This window comes from Pristiophorus japonicus, chromosome 23 (assembly GCF_044704955.1).
Source record: "Pristiophorus japonicus isolate sPriJap1 chromosome 23, sPriJap1.hap1, whole genome shotgun sequence".
In the NCBI taxonomy this organism is placed as follows: Eukaryota; Metazoa; Chordata; class Chondrichthyes; family Pristiophoridae; genus Pristiophorus; species Pristiophorus japonicus.
The window spans coordinates 32,522,316-32,537,409 of record NC_091999.1 but is presented as its reverse complement, the minus strand read 5'-3'; positions in this window follow the sequence as shown (position 1 = coordinate 32,537,409).

Below are 15,094 nucleotides of genomic sequence, written 5' to 3'. Positions count from 1 at the left end.
ATAATCCCCGCTGCCCGGCCTGAATGAATCCATGTCATTCCCAAACGCTGCAATGTTTGCTCCACCTCACAGGGTTCCATCTCTTTAAATGCACTCCCCAGCCAAAGTGCCTTGCCCAGTCCCAATATATGCCTCCCCCAGCCAAAGTGCCTTACCCCAGTCCCAATATCTGCCTCCCCCAGCTGAAGTGCCTTACCCCAGTCCCAGTACATTCCTCCCCCAGTCCTGTTTCTCAGCACCACCTGCATGGAATGATTCGGGGGGAGCGGGAGCTAGACAGTGGGAGGGGCTTGTCGCCTGTCGGTCACAAAGTGCAGAACCAATAGTTCCTTTGGGTTAATAAACCCCGGGAGGCGGGGGGAGGGTTACACAGCCCGAGTGCAGATCCAGTCCCGAGTGACAACACTCCGCACCATCCGCTTCACACACACCCAGGCTCGGGCCCAGGCCACCAATCACAGCCCGCAGTTCCAGGCCCAGCACACCCTATTGGGCCAGCACAAAAGACCCAGTATAAACCGAGACAGGGTCTAGTGTAATATAAACAGAGACAGGGTCCAGTGTAATATTAACAGAGACAGGGTCTAGTGTAATATTAACAGAGACAGGATCTAGTGTAATATAAACAGAGACAGGGTCTAGTGTAATATAAACAGAGACAGGGCCCAGTGTAATATAAACAGAGACAGGATCAGTGTAATATAAACAGAGACAGGGCCCAGTGTAATATAAACAGAGACAGGGTCCAGTGTATTATAAACAGAGACAGGGTGTAGTGTAATATAAACAGAGACAGGGTCCAGTGTATTATAAACAGAGACAGGGCCCAGTGTAATATAAACAGAGACAGGGCCCAGTGTAATATAAACAGAGACAGGGCCCAGTGCAATATAAACAGAGACAGGGCCCAGTGTAATATAAACAGGGACAGAGTGCAGTGTAATATAAACAGAGACAGGGTCTAGTGTAATATAAACAGAGACAGGGTGTAGTGTAATATAAACAGAGACAGGGCCCAGTGTAATATAAACAGAGACAGGGCCCAGTGTAATATAAAGAGAGACAGGGTCTGGTGCACTAATAACTGACACAAGGCCTAGTTTTACATTCGAAACAAGTCATTAATATTGAAATAATTTTTCGGCAATAATAATTGAGAGGTGATAGTGTCACACGAACAGAAGCCTTTAACACTTTAACAATACAAGAAACATTCTCTATAGAATACAAGAGATACAATCTACGGTTATAATAATAGAGGTGTGCACTCGAACTGGAACTACAGGGGCAGGTTATTTTCAGGTCTGGTGTAACAATTCCAGAGACAGGGTCCGGAGTAATAACAGCAAATGCATGAGAGTAAAAAAGACAGTGTTTGATCCAATAATAACAGAGGCAGACTCGAGTGTAATACTGAACACAATGCTGGATCGAGTGTGATGGTCACACAGGCAGTGTCTTGTGCAACAAAACAAAGATTGGGTCTCCTCTAATAGTGTGTGCAAGTCAGGGCCTATTGCTATAACCTCATTCACCCATCCCCCTGTGCTCACTGACCTACATTGGCTCCTGGTTAAGCAATGCCTCGATTTTAAAATTCTAATCTTTGGTTTCAAAACTCTCCCTGGCCTCGCCCCTCCCTATCTCTGTAAACTCTTACAGCCCCACCACCCTCCGAGTTTCTGCACTCCTCCAAATCTGTCCTTGCCCATCCCTGATTTTAATCGCACCACCATTGGTGGCCGTGTCTTCAGCTGCTGAAGCTCTAAGCTCTGGAATTCCCCCTAAACCTCCACCTCCTCTTTCAAGGTTCTTTTTAAAAACTACCTCTTCAATCAACCTTTTGGGAATCTGTCCTGATATCTTTCTCTGTGGCTCTGTGTCAAAAATGTTTTCTTATTGATATCGATCGTGTTAAGCACCGCGAGATGTTTCATTGCATTAAAGGCGCTATATTAATGTAAGTTCTGGTTGTTTTCTTGTTGTAACAAATGCTTTACCGAATGTCTGAGCACAGAGTCAAGGCCCACTGCAGTATGAATGTGTGGGTCAGTGTAATAACACCGGCACGGTCTAGTGTAACGGGAACAGGGAACAGACCCTGTCAGCCTTGGCTCAGTGGTAGCACTCTCGGCCGAGTGAGGGTTCAATTCCCAATCCAGAGCCCGAGCACATCATCTAGGCCCAGACTCCAGGTGTCAGTACAGAGGGAGTGCTGCACTGTCAGAGGTGCCGTCTTTCAGGTGAGACATTAAACCGATGCCCTGTCTAGATTTTAAGTTGGGTGTAAAAGATCCCACGGCCACGATTCAGAGGAAGAACAGGCGGAGTTTACCCCAGTGTCCTGGGCAATGTGTCTCCCTCAACTTACATCACTGAGAACGGATTGTCTTGTCATCATTACATGGCTGTTTGTGGGATCCTGCTGTGCACAAATTGGCTGCGGCATTTCCTACATTACATCTCCTCCCCAAAACCCCCTCACCCCAACCCCTCCTTCACCCCTACTCTCCAACCCCCCTCACCCCAACCCCTCCTTCACCCCTACCCTCCAACCCCCCTCACCCCAACCCCTCCTTCACCCCTCCTCTCCAACCCCCCTCACCCCAACCCCTCCTTCACCCCGACTCTCCAACCCCCCTCACCACAACCCCTCCTTCACCCCTACTCTCCAACCCCCCTCACCCCTACCCTCCAACCCCCCTACCCTCCAACCCCCCTCACCCCAACCCCTCCTTCACCCCTACTCTCCAACCCCCCTCACCCCAACCCCTCCTTCACCCCTACTCTCCAACCCCCCTCACATCCTTCACCCCTACTCTCCAACCCCCCTCACCCCACCCCTCCTTCACCCCTACTCTCCAACCCCCCTCACCTCCTTCACCCCTACTCTCCAACCCCCCTCACCCCACCCCTCCTTCACCCCTACTCTCCAACCCCCCTCACCCCATCCCCTCCTTCACCCCTACTCTCCAACCCCTCACCCCAACCCCTCCTTCACCCCTACTCTCCAACCCCCCCTCAACCCCTATTCTCCAACCCCCCTCACCCCAACCCCTCCTTCACCCCTGCTCCCAGCCCCTCTTGTGTCTTGAATTGCCTTCACTGTAATGGAAACTGACAATTGGAACCGGTCAGGATTTGAAAGATATTTACAACAGATTCGAGATGTTCTGAGAGTTGGTATCTTTCTCTATTCTGTCCACTCGAGGAGTTAGATGACCAACTTTATCCTGTGAATATAGAGCTGGAGTATTGGGTCGTGATGTATTCACTAGTCATCCTGTTGACTCTAAATATTGAGTCTTGTGGTTTCAGACACCAGATAATCAAGCTCAGAAAACCAGACTGACTTTTACTGACGTTATTAACAGCACTGCAAACATACAGACAGTATAGTTACCGGATCCAGAGAACAGGGATAATGGAGTGGGTTCCCAGGGCTCCTCTCCCCAGGTGTGTCTAACAAGCTGCGGTTACACTGGCGATATTTATACTGAACTGGTTTGCTACATTCCTGATCTGACGCTGCTCAAACCATAACCACAAGGATATCGGTGCATGGTTCTGCCTGTGACCACAGGGCTGTGTCACTGTCACACACAGATACCGTTTCCTTGTTTCACATCTCCATACAAACACCATCACTTCACACATCCCCTTTCTACACAATTACAGCCGACATGAGCAAGGACATGAGCCACATTAAAAAAGACAAACATTTCATAATAGCAAAGGTTAAACTGGGATAAATGTTCAGTTATTTTCTGTTCAGGCAAAATGCAGAACAATCCAGCAGCTCACCAGCACCTTTACAGCGTCTCATCGGCTGACAGGCTTTCATTAAGTCGGGGCCGTCGGTGGGAGGGTGGGGGGTAGGGGCCATTGGGGGGTGTGGGGGGGGGGGGGGGGGGGAGTGTGGGGGCGTGAGGGTCTGGGGGGCGTGAGGATATGGGGGTGGGGGGGCATGAGGGTCTGGGGGTGGCGTGAGATGGGGGGGTGAGGGTCTGTGGGTGGGGGCGGGCGTGAGGGTTTGGGGGTGGGGGGACGTGAGGTAGGGGGGTGCGTGAGGGTCTGGGGGTGGGGGGACGTGAGGTAGGGGGATGCGTGAGCGTCTGGGGCTGGGGAGGGCTTGAGGGTCTGGAGGTCGGGGGAGCGTGAGGTGGGGGGGGGGGCGAGACGGTCTGGGGGTGGGGGGGGGTGAGATTCGGGAGGGGGGTGTGTGAGGGTCGGTCTGGGAGGGGGGGGGGGGGGCGTGAGGGTTGGTCCGGGGGGGAGGGGGAGGGGATGGGGCGGGGCAGTCCGGGAGGAGGGGGAGGGGCGGTCCGGTCCAGGAGGAGGGGGAGGGGCGGTCCGGTCCAGGAGGAGGGGGAGGGGGAGGGGCGGTCCAGGAGGAGGGGGAGGGGCGGTCCAGGAGGAGGGGGAGGGACGGTCCAGGAGGAGGGGGAGGGACGGTCCAGGAGGAGGGGGAGGGACGGTCCAGGAGGAGGGGGAGGGACGGTCCAGGAGGAGGGGGAGGGACGGTCCAGGAGGAGGGGGAGGGAGAGGTTGGGGAGGGGTTTGGGAGGATCGAGCTGGTGCAGGGTCACAGCCCAGCGGGTCAGTGATTGGCTGGTGGATTGGTAAATCTTTTTCTTTTGCTTTTCAGTCGGAAACCTTTGGCATTGTTATAAGTCGGATCTGCCAGTAAATATATGTGAACTTTATTATCTAAGGAGAGCCAGTTAATTAAATCAGCGGATTGCTGAGTAGTTGCTGGGAGTATTTCTCTAAGGTTTAGAGTTTAGTTCTACTTGATAGTTGTGAGTGTAACTCGAGGGATGACAGGACAGCTCAGTCCCGTGAATTACACATCCTGTGGCATGTGGGAAATCCTGGAAGCTTCACACAGCCGGGACGACCACATGTGCAGGAGGTGTCTCCAGCTGCACCAACTCCAGCTCCGCGTTTTGGAGCTTGAGCGGCGGCTGGAGTCACTGCGGTGCATCCATGAGACTGAGAGCTACGGGGATCTCACGTTTCTAGAGGTGGTCACCCCGCAGCTGAAGAATGTGCAGGCAGATAGGGATTGGGTGACCCCTGGACAGAAGAGGAGGACTAGGCAGGTAGTGCAGGAGTCCCCTGAGTCCATCTCGCTCTACAACCGGTTGTCTGTTCTGAGTACCGGTGAGGGGGATGGTGGCTCTGGGGAGTGAGCCAGAGACAAATCCACAGCACCACGGGTGTCTCAGCTGCACGGGGGGGAGGGGGGGAGGAAAGAAGAATGGAAGATCTATAGTGGGAGGGGATTCAATAGTCAGGGGAGCAGACAGGTGTTTCTGCGGCCACAGACGTGACTCCAGGATGGTATGTTGCCTCCCTGGTGCCAGAGTCAAGGATGTCACTGAGCAGCTGCAGGGCATTCTGGGGGGGGGAGAGGGTGAACAGCCGGAGGTTGTGGTCCACATCGGGACCAATGACATGGGTAGAGGAAACTAACAATATTCCGATAGTGGGTAGTCAAGAGGCTGTAGGGTGGGGGAGGAACGTAACACAATTACAATCACTAAGGAGGTGGTACTCAGTAAGATAATGGGACTGAAGACAGATAAATCCCCTGGACCTGATGGATTACATCCTAGGGTCTTGAGAAGTAGCGGCAGGGATTGTGGATGCATTGGTTGTAATTTACCAAAATTCCCTGGATTCTGCGGAGGTCCCAGCAAATTGGAAAATTGCGTATGTAACGCCCCCTTTTTAAAACAGAAGGCAGACAAAAAGCAGGAAACTATCGACCAGTTAGTCTAACATCTGTGGTTGGGAAAATGTTGGAGTCCATTATTAAAATAGCAGTTGCAGGACATTTGGAAAAGCAAAATTCAGTCAGGCAGAGTCAGCATGGATTTATGAAGGGGAAGTCATGTTTGACAAATTTGCTGGAGTTATTTGGGGATGTAACGAACAGGGTGGATAAAGGGGAACCAGTGGATGTGGTGTATTTGAATTTCCAGAAGGCATTTGACAATGTGCCACATAAAAGGTTAGAGATAGGGGGGGGGCGAGGCCATGGAGAGTTTGAAACCAAAGATTAGAATTTTAAAATCGAGGCGTTGCTTAACCAGGAGCCAATGTAGGTCAGTGAGCACAGGGGGATGGGTGAATGAGGTTATAGCAATAGGCCCTGACTTGCACACACTATTAGAGGAGACCCAATCTTTGTTTTGTTGCACTGGACACTGCCTGTGTGACCATCACACTCGATCCAGCATTGTGTTCAGTATTACACAAGAGTCTGCCTCTGTTATTATTGGATCAAACACTGTCTTTGTTACTCTCACAGTGGGCCATGCATTTGCTGTTATTACTCCGGACCCTGTCTCTGGAATTGTTACACTAGACCTGAAAATAACCTGCCCCTGCAGTTCCAGTTCTAGTGCACACCTCTATTATTATAACTATAGATCGTGTCTCTGTTGTATTCTATAGAGTATGTTTCTGGTATTGTTAAAGTGTTAAAGGCTTCTGTTAGAAGGGATAGTGTCACACTTTCAGTTATTATTGCAAAAACGCTGTTTCAATTATTAAATACTTGTTTATAGTGTAAAACTAGGCCTTGTCTCTGTTTGTATTACGCCGGACCCTGTCTCCGTTTGTGTTACGCCGAACACTGTCTCCGTTTGTGTTACGCCGGACACTGTCTCCGTTTGTGTTACGCCGGACACTGTCTCCGTTTGTGTTACGCCGGACTCTGGGTCTTTTGTGCTGCCCAATAGCGTGAGCCCAGGCTGGAACCGGGGTGCAAACACGGGGCCTGCGGGCTGTGATTCGGGGCCTGGGACCGAGCCCCGGTGTGTGTGTAACGGATGGTGCGGAGTGTTGTCTCTAGAGCCTGGGCCCACGCTCGAGCTGCGTGACCCCCCCGGGGTTTATTAATGCAGGGAACTATTTGTTCTGCACTTTTCTGATGGACAGGCGACAAGCCCCGCCCCCTCTAAGACCGAATCATTCCATGCAGGTGGTGCCGAGAAACAGGACTGGGGTTAGGCACTTCGGCTGGGGGAGGCATATACTGGGACTGGGGTAAGGTACTTCAGCTGGGGGAGGCATATACTGGGACTGGGGTAAGGCACTTCAGCTGGGGGAGTCATGCACTGGGAGTTGGGTAAGGCACTTCAGCTGGGGGAGTCATGCACTGGGACTGGGGTAAGGCACTTCAGCTGGGGGAGTCATGCACTGGGAGTTGGGTAAGGCACTTCAGCTGGGGGAGTCATGCACTGGGAGTTGGGTAAGGCACTTTGGCTGGGGGAGGCATATACTGGGACTGGGGTAAGGCACTTTGGCTGGGGGAGTCATTAACTGGGATTGGGGTAAGGCACTTCGGCTGGGGGAGGCATGTTTGAGCATGGGGTTTCAGAGCTTGAGCAGCAGCAAGTGTCAGTGCATCCGCGAGGCTGAGAGCTACGTGGATAGCACCTTTCAGGGGGTCGTCACCTCGCAGCATAAGAGTGTGCAGGCAGAGAGGGAATGGGTGACTGCCCAGACAGACATGGAGGACCAGGCAGGTAGTGCAGGACACCTCTCAGTGCATCTCACTCTCTGTACTGGTGGTTCCTCAGGGAGTACAGCCAGAGCCAAGTCCAAGGCATCATGGGTGGCTCAACTGTAAAGGGGGGGGCAGTGGGAAGAGGAAGGTCAGAGATACAGAGGGGTGTCGGGCTGGAGGAGGTTAGAGAGATAGAGAGGTGTGTAGGTGCTGGAGGAGGTTAGAGGGATAGGGAGGGTGTAAAAGCTGGAGGAGGTTACAGAGAGGGAGGGGTCTAGTGCTGTAGGAGGTTACAGAGGGGAGGATTGTAGTGCTAGAAGGGGTTACAGAGATAGGGCGAGGTGTAGGACCTGCAGGAGGTTAGAGATAGGGCGGGGTTTAGGGCTGGAGGAGATTACAGAGATAGGGAGGGATGTAGGGGCTGGAGGTTACAGAGATAGGGAGGGGTTTAGGGCTGGAGAAGCTTTTAGAGATCAGGATGAGTTTAAGGGCTGGAGGAGGTTAGAGATAGAGATGTTTGTCGGGTCTGGAGGAGGTTACAGAGATAGGGAGGGTTTTAGGGCTGCAGCTGGTTACGCAGATAGGGAGGTGTGCAGTGCTGGATGAGGTTACAGAGATAACAAGGGGCTGGAGGAGATTGCAGAGATAGGGAAGGTTCTGGTATTGGAGGTGGTTATGGAGATAGGGAGGGCTGGAGGGCTGGAGGAGATTACAGAGATAGGGAAAGGTGTAGGGGCTGTAGGTTACAGAGATAGGGAAGGGTGTAGGGGCTGTAGGTTACAGAGATAGGGAAGGGTGTAGGGGCTGTAGGTTACAGAGAGAAGAAGGGGTGTAGGAGCTGGGCGAAGTTACAGAGATAGGGAGGAATGAAGGGGATGGAGGAGCATAGAGATAAGGAGAAGTGTAGGGCTGGAGGAGGTTACAGAGATAGGGAGGGGTGTAGGGGCTGGAGGAGATTGCAGAGATTGGGAGGGGTGTAGGGGCTCGAGGAGGTTACAGAGAAAATTGGGTTATCGGGCTGGAGGTGGTTACGGAGATAGGGAGGGGTGTAGGGGCTGGAGGAGGTTAGAGATTGGGACGGGTATTGGGTCTAGAGGAGGTTACAGAGATAGGGAGGGGTGTAGGGGCAGGAGCAGGTTACAGAGAAAGGGAGGGGTGTAGGGGCAGGAGCAGGTTACAGAGAAAGGGAGGGGTGTAGGGGCTGGAGGAAATTAGAGATAGGGAAGGGGTCAGGGCTGGAGGAGGTTTGAGATAAGGAGGGGTGTAGGGTTGGAGGAGGTTACAGAAATAAGCAGGTGCTGGAGAAGGTTGCAGAGATATGGAGGGGTGTAGGGGCTGGAGGAGGTTACAGAGATAGGGATGGGTTTAGGGGCTGGAGGAGGTTAGAGAGATATGGAGGAATGTAGGGCTGGAGGAGGTTAGAGTGATATGGAGGAGTGTAGGGGCTGGAGGAGGTTACACGGATAGGAAGAGGTGTAGTGCTGAAGGAGGTGATAGAGATAGGGAGGGGTGTAGGGGCTGGAGGAGACAACAGAGATAGGGAGGGTTGTAGAGGCTGCAGGAGGTTCCATCGATACGGAGGGCTGTAGGGCTAGAGAAGGTTACAGAGATAAGTAGGGGTGTCGGGGCTGGAGGTTACAGAGATAGGGAGGGTTGTAGGAACAGGAGGTGTTTACGGAGATAGGGAGGGGTGTTGGGCCTGGAGGAGATTAGAGGTCGGGAGGGATTTAGGGCTGGAGGAGGTTATAGACATAGGGAGGGGTTTAGGGGCTGGAGTTGCTTACAGAAATAGGGAGAGGTCTAGTGCTGGAGGAGGTTACAGAGATAGGGAGCTGTGCAGGTGCTGAAGGTTACAGCGATAGGGACGGGTGTCGGGGCTGGAGGAGGTTAGAGAGATGTGGAGGTGTGTTGCACTGGAGGAGGTTACAGATGGGGAGGGGTGTAGGGCTGGAGGGGTGTAGGGCTGGAAGAGATTGCAGAGATAGCGAGGGGTGTAGGGTCTGGAGGAAGTTAAAGAGATAGGGAGGGGTGTAGAGTCTGGAGGAGGTTACAGATATAGGGAGGGGTGTAGGGACTGGAGGAGGTTACAGAGATAGGGAGGGGTGTAGGGGCAGGGGGAGGTTAGAGAAATAGCAAGGGGTGTAGGGCTGGAGGAGGTTACAGAGATAGGGAGGTGTGTAGGGGCTGGAGGAGGTTTAGAGAGATATGAGAGGTGTCGGTGCTGGAGGAGGTTTACAGAGATAGGGAGGGTTGTAGGGCTAAGGAGGTTACAGAGATAGGGAGGGTTGTAGGGCTAAGGAGGTTACAGAGATAGGGAGGGGTGTAGGGCTGGAAGGGGTTACAGAGATAGGGAGGTGTATAGGGGCTGGAGGAGGTTACAGGGATAGGGAGGGGCTGGAGGAGGTTACAGAGATGGGGAGGGGAGGGGAGGGGAGGGGAGGGGAGGGGAGGGGAGGGGAGGGGAGGGGGATTTGAATATGAGGCTGAGAATTTTAAATCAGCGCCTCGCTGGGGCCGAGGAGGGGGGAGAAGTGCAGGAACACAACCCCCTCACTACCTACCCTGCACTAACCCCCATCATCTGTTAAATCACCTGGAGTTCCAGCGACACTCCTCCCCCTCTCTCTTGGTATTTATCTACTCACTGCCTCACTCAAAGCTTATCTCCCATTGACAGTCCGTGTGAGGGCCCTTGTTGTCCCAGAATTGCTCCCCATGGACACCGACTGACCTTCCCCGTGCCTCCACCACCCTCCTCCTGTTCCGTGACGGCCGACAAATTCAGGTTGTGTTCCAGTCTGCAAGCGAAAGATCGGGAGTGGGGTGTATAAATTAAACACATGGCGGGCCGGAGGAAGGGGCTTGGGGGGCCGTGTCCTGCCCACAGGCCGTATGTTTGACACTCCTGAGCTACACTGTCAAGCCCTGTAAGAATTTTCGATGTTTCAATGAGATCACCTCTCATTCTTCGAAACTGTAGAGAATATCAGCCTGGTCTACTCAATCTCTCCTCACAGGACAATCCCCCCATCCCAGGAATCAGTCTGGTGAACCTTCGTTACCATCCTCAATGGTAAGTACATCCTTCCTTGGGTAAGCAGCCAAACTGTCCACAATACTCCAGGTGTAGTCTATCCAGGGCCCGATATAATTGCAGTAGGATGTCTAGGAGCAAGTTATTATTTAAATGGAGAAAGATTACAAAATGCTGCAGTACAGTGGGACCTGGGGTCACTTGTGAATGAAACACAAAAGGATAGTATGCAGGTACAGGAAGTGATCAGTAAGGCCAATGGTATCTTGGCCTTTATTGCAAAGGGGATGGAGTATAAAAGCAGGGAAGTCTTGCTACAGATATATAAAGGTATTGGTAAGGCCACACCTGGAATACTGCATGCAGTTTTAGTTTCTATATTTACGAAAGGATTTACTTGCTTCGGAGCCCGTTCAGAGAAGGTTCACTAGGTTGATTCTGCGGATGAGGGGCTTGACTTATGAGGAAAGGTTGAGTAGTTTGGGCCTCTACTTATTGGAATTCAGAAAAATGAGAGGTGATCTTATCGAAATGTATAAGATTATGAGGGTGCTTGACAAGGTGGATGCAGAGAGGATGTTTCCACTGATGGGAGAGACTCTAACTAGGGGGCATGATCTTAGAATAAGGGGCCACCCATTTAAAGCAGAAATGAGGAGGAATTTCTTCTCAGAGTTGTAAATCTGTGGAACTCGCTGCCTCAGAGCTGTGGAAGCTGGGACATGAAATAAATTTAAGACAGAAATAGACAGTTTCTTAAACGATAAGGAGATAAGGGGTTATGGGGAGTGGGCAGGTAAGTGGAGCTGAGTACATGATCAGATCAGCCATGATCTTACTGAATGGCGGAGCAGGCTCGAGAGGCCGTATGGCCCACTCCTGTTCCTATTTCTTATGTTCTTATGTTTACTCTTATCCTCAAATCCTCTTGTAATAAAGGCCGACATACCATTTGGTTTCTTCATTGCTTGTTGTGACTGCATATTAACTTTCAGTGATTCATGTACAAGGATACAAAGGTCCCTCTAAACACCAACATTTCCCAATCTCTCACCATTTCAAATCACTGTTTCCAGTCCACTTTGGCTAAATCACATATCAGCTTAGTAAAATTGGCATTTCCCCAATTGAGAACTTTTATTCCTGGTCTGCCTTTGTCCTTTTCCATAACTACCCTAAATCTAACTGAATTACGATCACTAACACCAAAATGCTGTCCCACTGATAGCCCTCCCACCTGCCCAGCTTCAGTCCCTAATACTAAGTCCAGAACTTCCCCCTCTCTTGTTGGGCTTGCTATGTACTGGCTAAAAAGTTTTGCTGGTTGCTGACCCCTCTGCGAAGGGAAATAGGTCCTGCCTATCCACTCTATCTAGGCCCCACATAATTTTATACACCTCATTAAGCTCTCCCCTCAGCCTCCTCTGTTCCAAAGAAAACAAACTATTAAGAGGGTTGGTGGGCTGGAGGAGGTTACAGAGATAGGGAAGGGCGAGACCCTGGAGAGATTTGAACAAGAGGATGTGTATTTTAAAGGCTGATGCCACCAGCCATCTCACCCAGCACAGAATGTAATTCACTACCAACAGGAAGGATGTTACTTTAAATACAAATGCATAATGAGAGAGAATCAATCTCTGTCCCTTTAACTAACAGCAACATGGAAAAGGGGAAATGAATGACCTTTAAATACCTGGTCCACTTGGCACTGAAGTGTCTGAAACTCATAATAGGAACTCATAAATAGAAAGAAAATACTGACAAATGTTAAACTGTTTTGTTGACAAAAGAAATCTCGATTTAACTTTAAAAGATGAATTGTTTAACAGGGGTTCACACAGACTCACCTGATAGGCCGACTCAGGATCCACCCCTCAAGCACCGCGATTGGTTGCAGAACACGCTGCTCCCTGGGCCCTCCGGCCTCTGACCTCTCTTCCTGTTGGTTCCCAGGGCAATCAATCACCACTCACCAACATTACACTGCCACATTAAGTTGAGGGGCTCGGAGAAAGGAATAAAATGAGGCCGTGAATCTAAGAAAAGAAATAAAATACGAAAAGCGTGATTAAATAAACAAGGAGGCAATATAAACTAAAGGGTACAATCCTAAAGGGGGTGCATGAACAGTGAGACCTGCGGGTATATGTGCACAAATCGCTGAAGGTGGCAGGACAGGTTGAGAAAGCAGTTAAAAAAAAACTTACAGTATCCTGGGCATCACAGAGTACAAAAGCAAGGAGGTTATGATGAACGTTTTCAAACGTTGGTTCGGTCTCAACTGGAGCATTGTGTCCAATTCTGGGCACGGCAGATTAGGATGTGATGGCCTGAGAGAGGGTGCAGAAAAGATTGACAAGAATGATTCACGAGATGAGGGACTTCAGTTACGTGGATTGACTGGAGAAGCTAGGGTTGTTCTCCTTGGAGCAGAGAAGGTTGAGAGGAGAATTGATCGAGGAGTTCAAAATCATGAGGGGTCAGGATAAAGTAGATAGAGAGATACTGTTCCCACTGGCGGAAGGGTAGAGAACCAGCGGAGACGGATTTAAGGTGAATGGCAAAAGAACCAAAGGTCACATCGGAAAAATCTATTTTACGCAGAGTGGTTAGGATCCGGAATGCACGGCCTGAAAGGGTGGTGGAGGCAGACTCAATCACAGCTTTCTAAAAAAAAAAGGAAGTTGGATAAGTATCTGGAAAAAAAACATTTGCAGGGCCTGGGGAAAGGGAGGGGAGTAGGCAAGGGTACGATGGACCAAATGGCCTTCCATGCTGTAACCATTCTGATAGAGTGGTTCTGCTCACACAGTTCCCTGACTCAATCTAAAGCCTTCCTGATTGTGAGCACCTCTGTTAAACCTGCCCTGCACCTTCACTGCTCCAAGGAGAACCACCCCAGATGCTGCAGCCATCATCTTATTGAATGGCGACAGGCTCGAGGGGCCAAAGGGCCGACTCATCTCCTATTTCTGATGTTCTCATGTATTCATGTCACTGGTCCCCATCCTGCACCTGCTCCCTGCAGTAAGATGGCCGCCGTGCATGGTCCCTGCCCTGCAGCGGGACAATGGAAAGTATTGTGACGTCGAGGAAGCCCCGCCCCTGTTGCTCCCTGCTCCCCGTGGCGGGCGGAACCGTGCTGCCCAAAAACTCCCGGCAACCCCAGACAATAACCAAGGCCTCGCAGCCACCACCAAAATCTCACCGCCCGCCCGTGTCCGTGAGTCCTCAGGGAGGCTGGGCGCACTGCCCGGGCTGCTCATCCGTCCTCCGCAGGGGGAGGCAAAACCTCGCCCGTCCGCAGCTAATCTCCCACAAGAGGCTGGCCCCAGCGCACAACTCCGCCCCGCCTCACCTGGGCACCGAGCTCAAAGGCTGCGAGCGGAGCCCACCAACAAACCCCCCAACCGCCCGCCCGCAACACTCAGCCCGCAGCCAATGGCGAGGCAACACGGGGCACCAGCCCACCCAGCGCGCTGCTCCGCACCAATCAGTGGTGGGGGGCGGGGCCGCGGCACCAATCAATCACTGGTCCCTGAAGGTACTGACTCTGGCTGGGTTCAGTTCTACACTCACTGGTTCCCCTCCCCTGAAGGTACTGACTCTGGCTGGGTTCAGTTCTACACTCACTGGTTCCCCTCCCCTGAAGGTACTGACTCTGGCTGGGTTCAGTTCTACACTCACTGGTTCCCCTCCCCTGAAAGTACTGACTCTGGCTGGGTTCAGTTCTACACTCACTGGTTCCCCTCCCCTGAAGGTACTGACTCTGGCTGGGTTCAGTTCTACACTCACTGGTTCCCCTCCCCTGAAGGTACTGACTCTGGCTGGGTTCAGTTCTACACTCACTGGTTCCCGTCCCCTGAAGGTACTGACTCTGGCTGGGTTCAGTTCTACACTCAATGGTTCCCCTCCCCTGAAGGTACTGACTCTGGCTGGGTTCAGTTCTACACTCACTGGTTCCCCTCCCCTGAAGGTACTGACTCTGGCTGGGTTCAGTTCTACACTCAATGGTTCCCCTCCCCTGAAGGTACTGACTCTGGCTGGGTTCAGTTCTACACTCACTGGTTCCCCTCCCCTGAAGGTACTGACTCTGGCTGGGTTCAGTTCTACACTCAATGGTTCCCCTCCCCTGAAGGTGCTGACTCTGGCTGGGTTCAGTTCTACACTCACTGGTTCCCCTCCCCTGAAGGTACTGACTCTGGCTGGGTTCAGTTCTACACTCACTGGTTCCCCTCCCCTGAAGGTACTGACTCTAGCTGGGTTCAGTTCTACACTCACTGGTTCCCCTCACCTGAAGGTACTGACTCTGGCTGGGTTCAGTTCTACACTCACTGGTTCCCCTCCCCTGAAGGTACTGACTCTGGCTGGGTTCAGTTCTACACTCACTGGTTCCCCTCACCTGAAGGTACTGACTCTGGCTGGGTTCAGTTCTACACTCAATGGTTCCCCTCCCCTGAAGGTACTGACTCTGGCTGGGTTCAGTTCTACACTCACTGGTTCCCCTCCCCTGAAGGTACTGACTCTGGCTGGGTTCA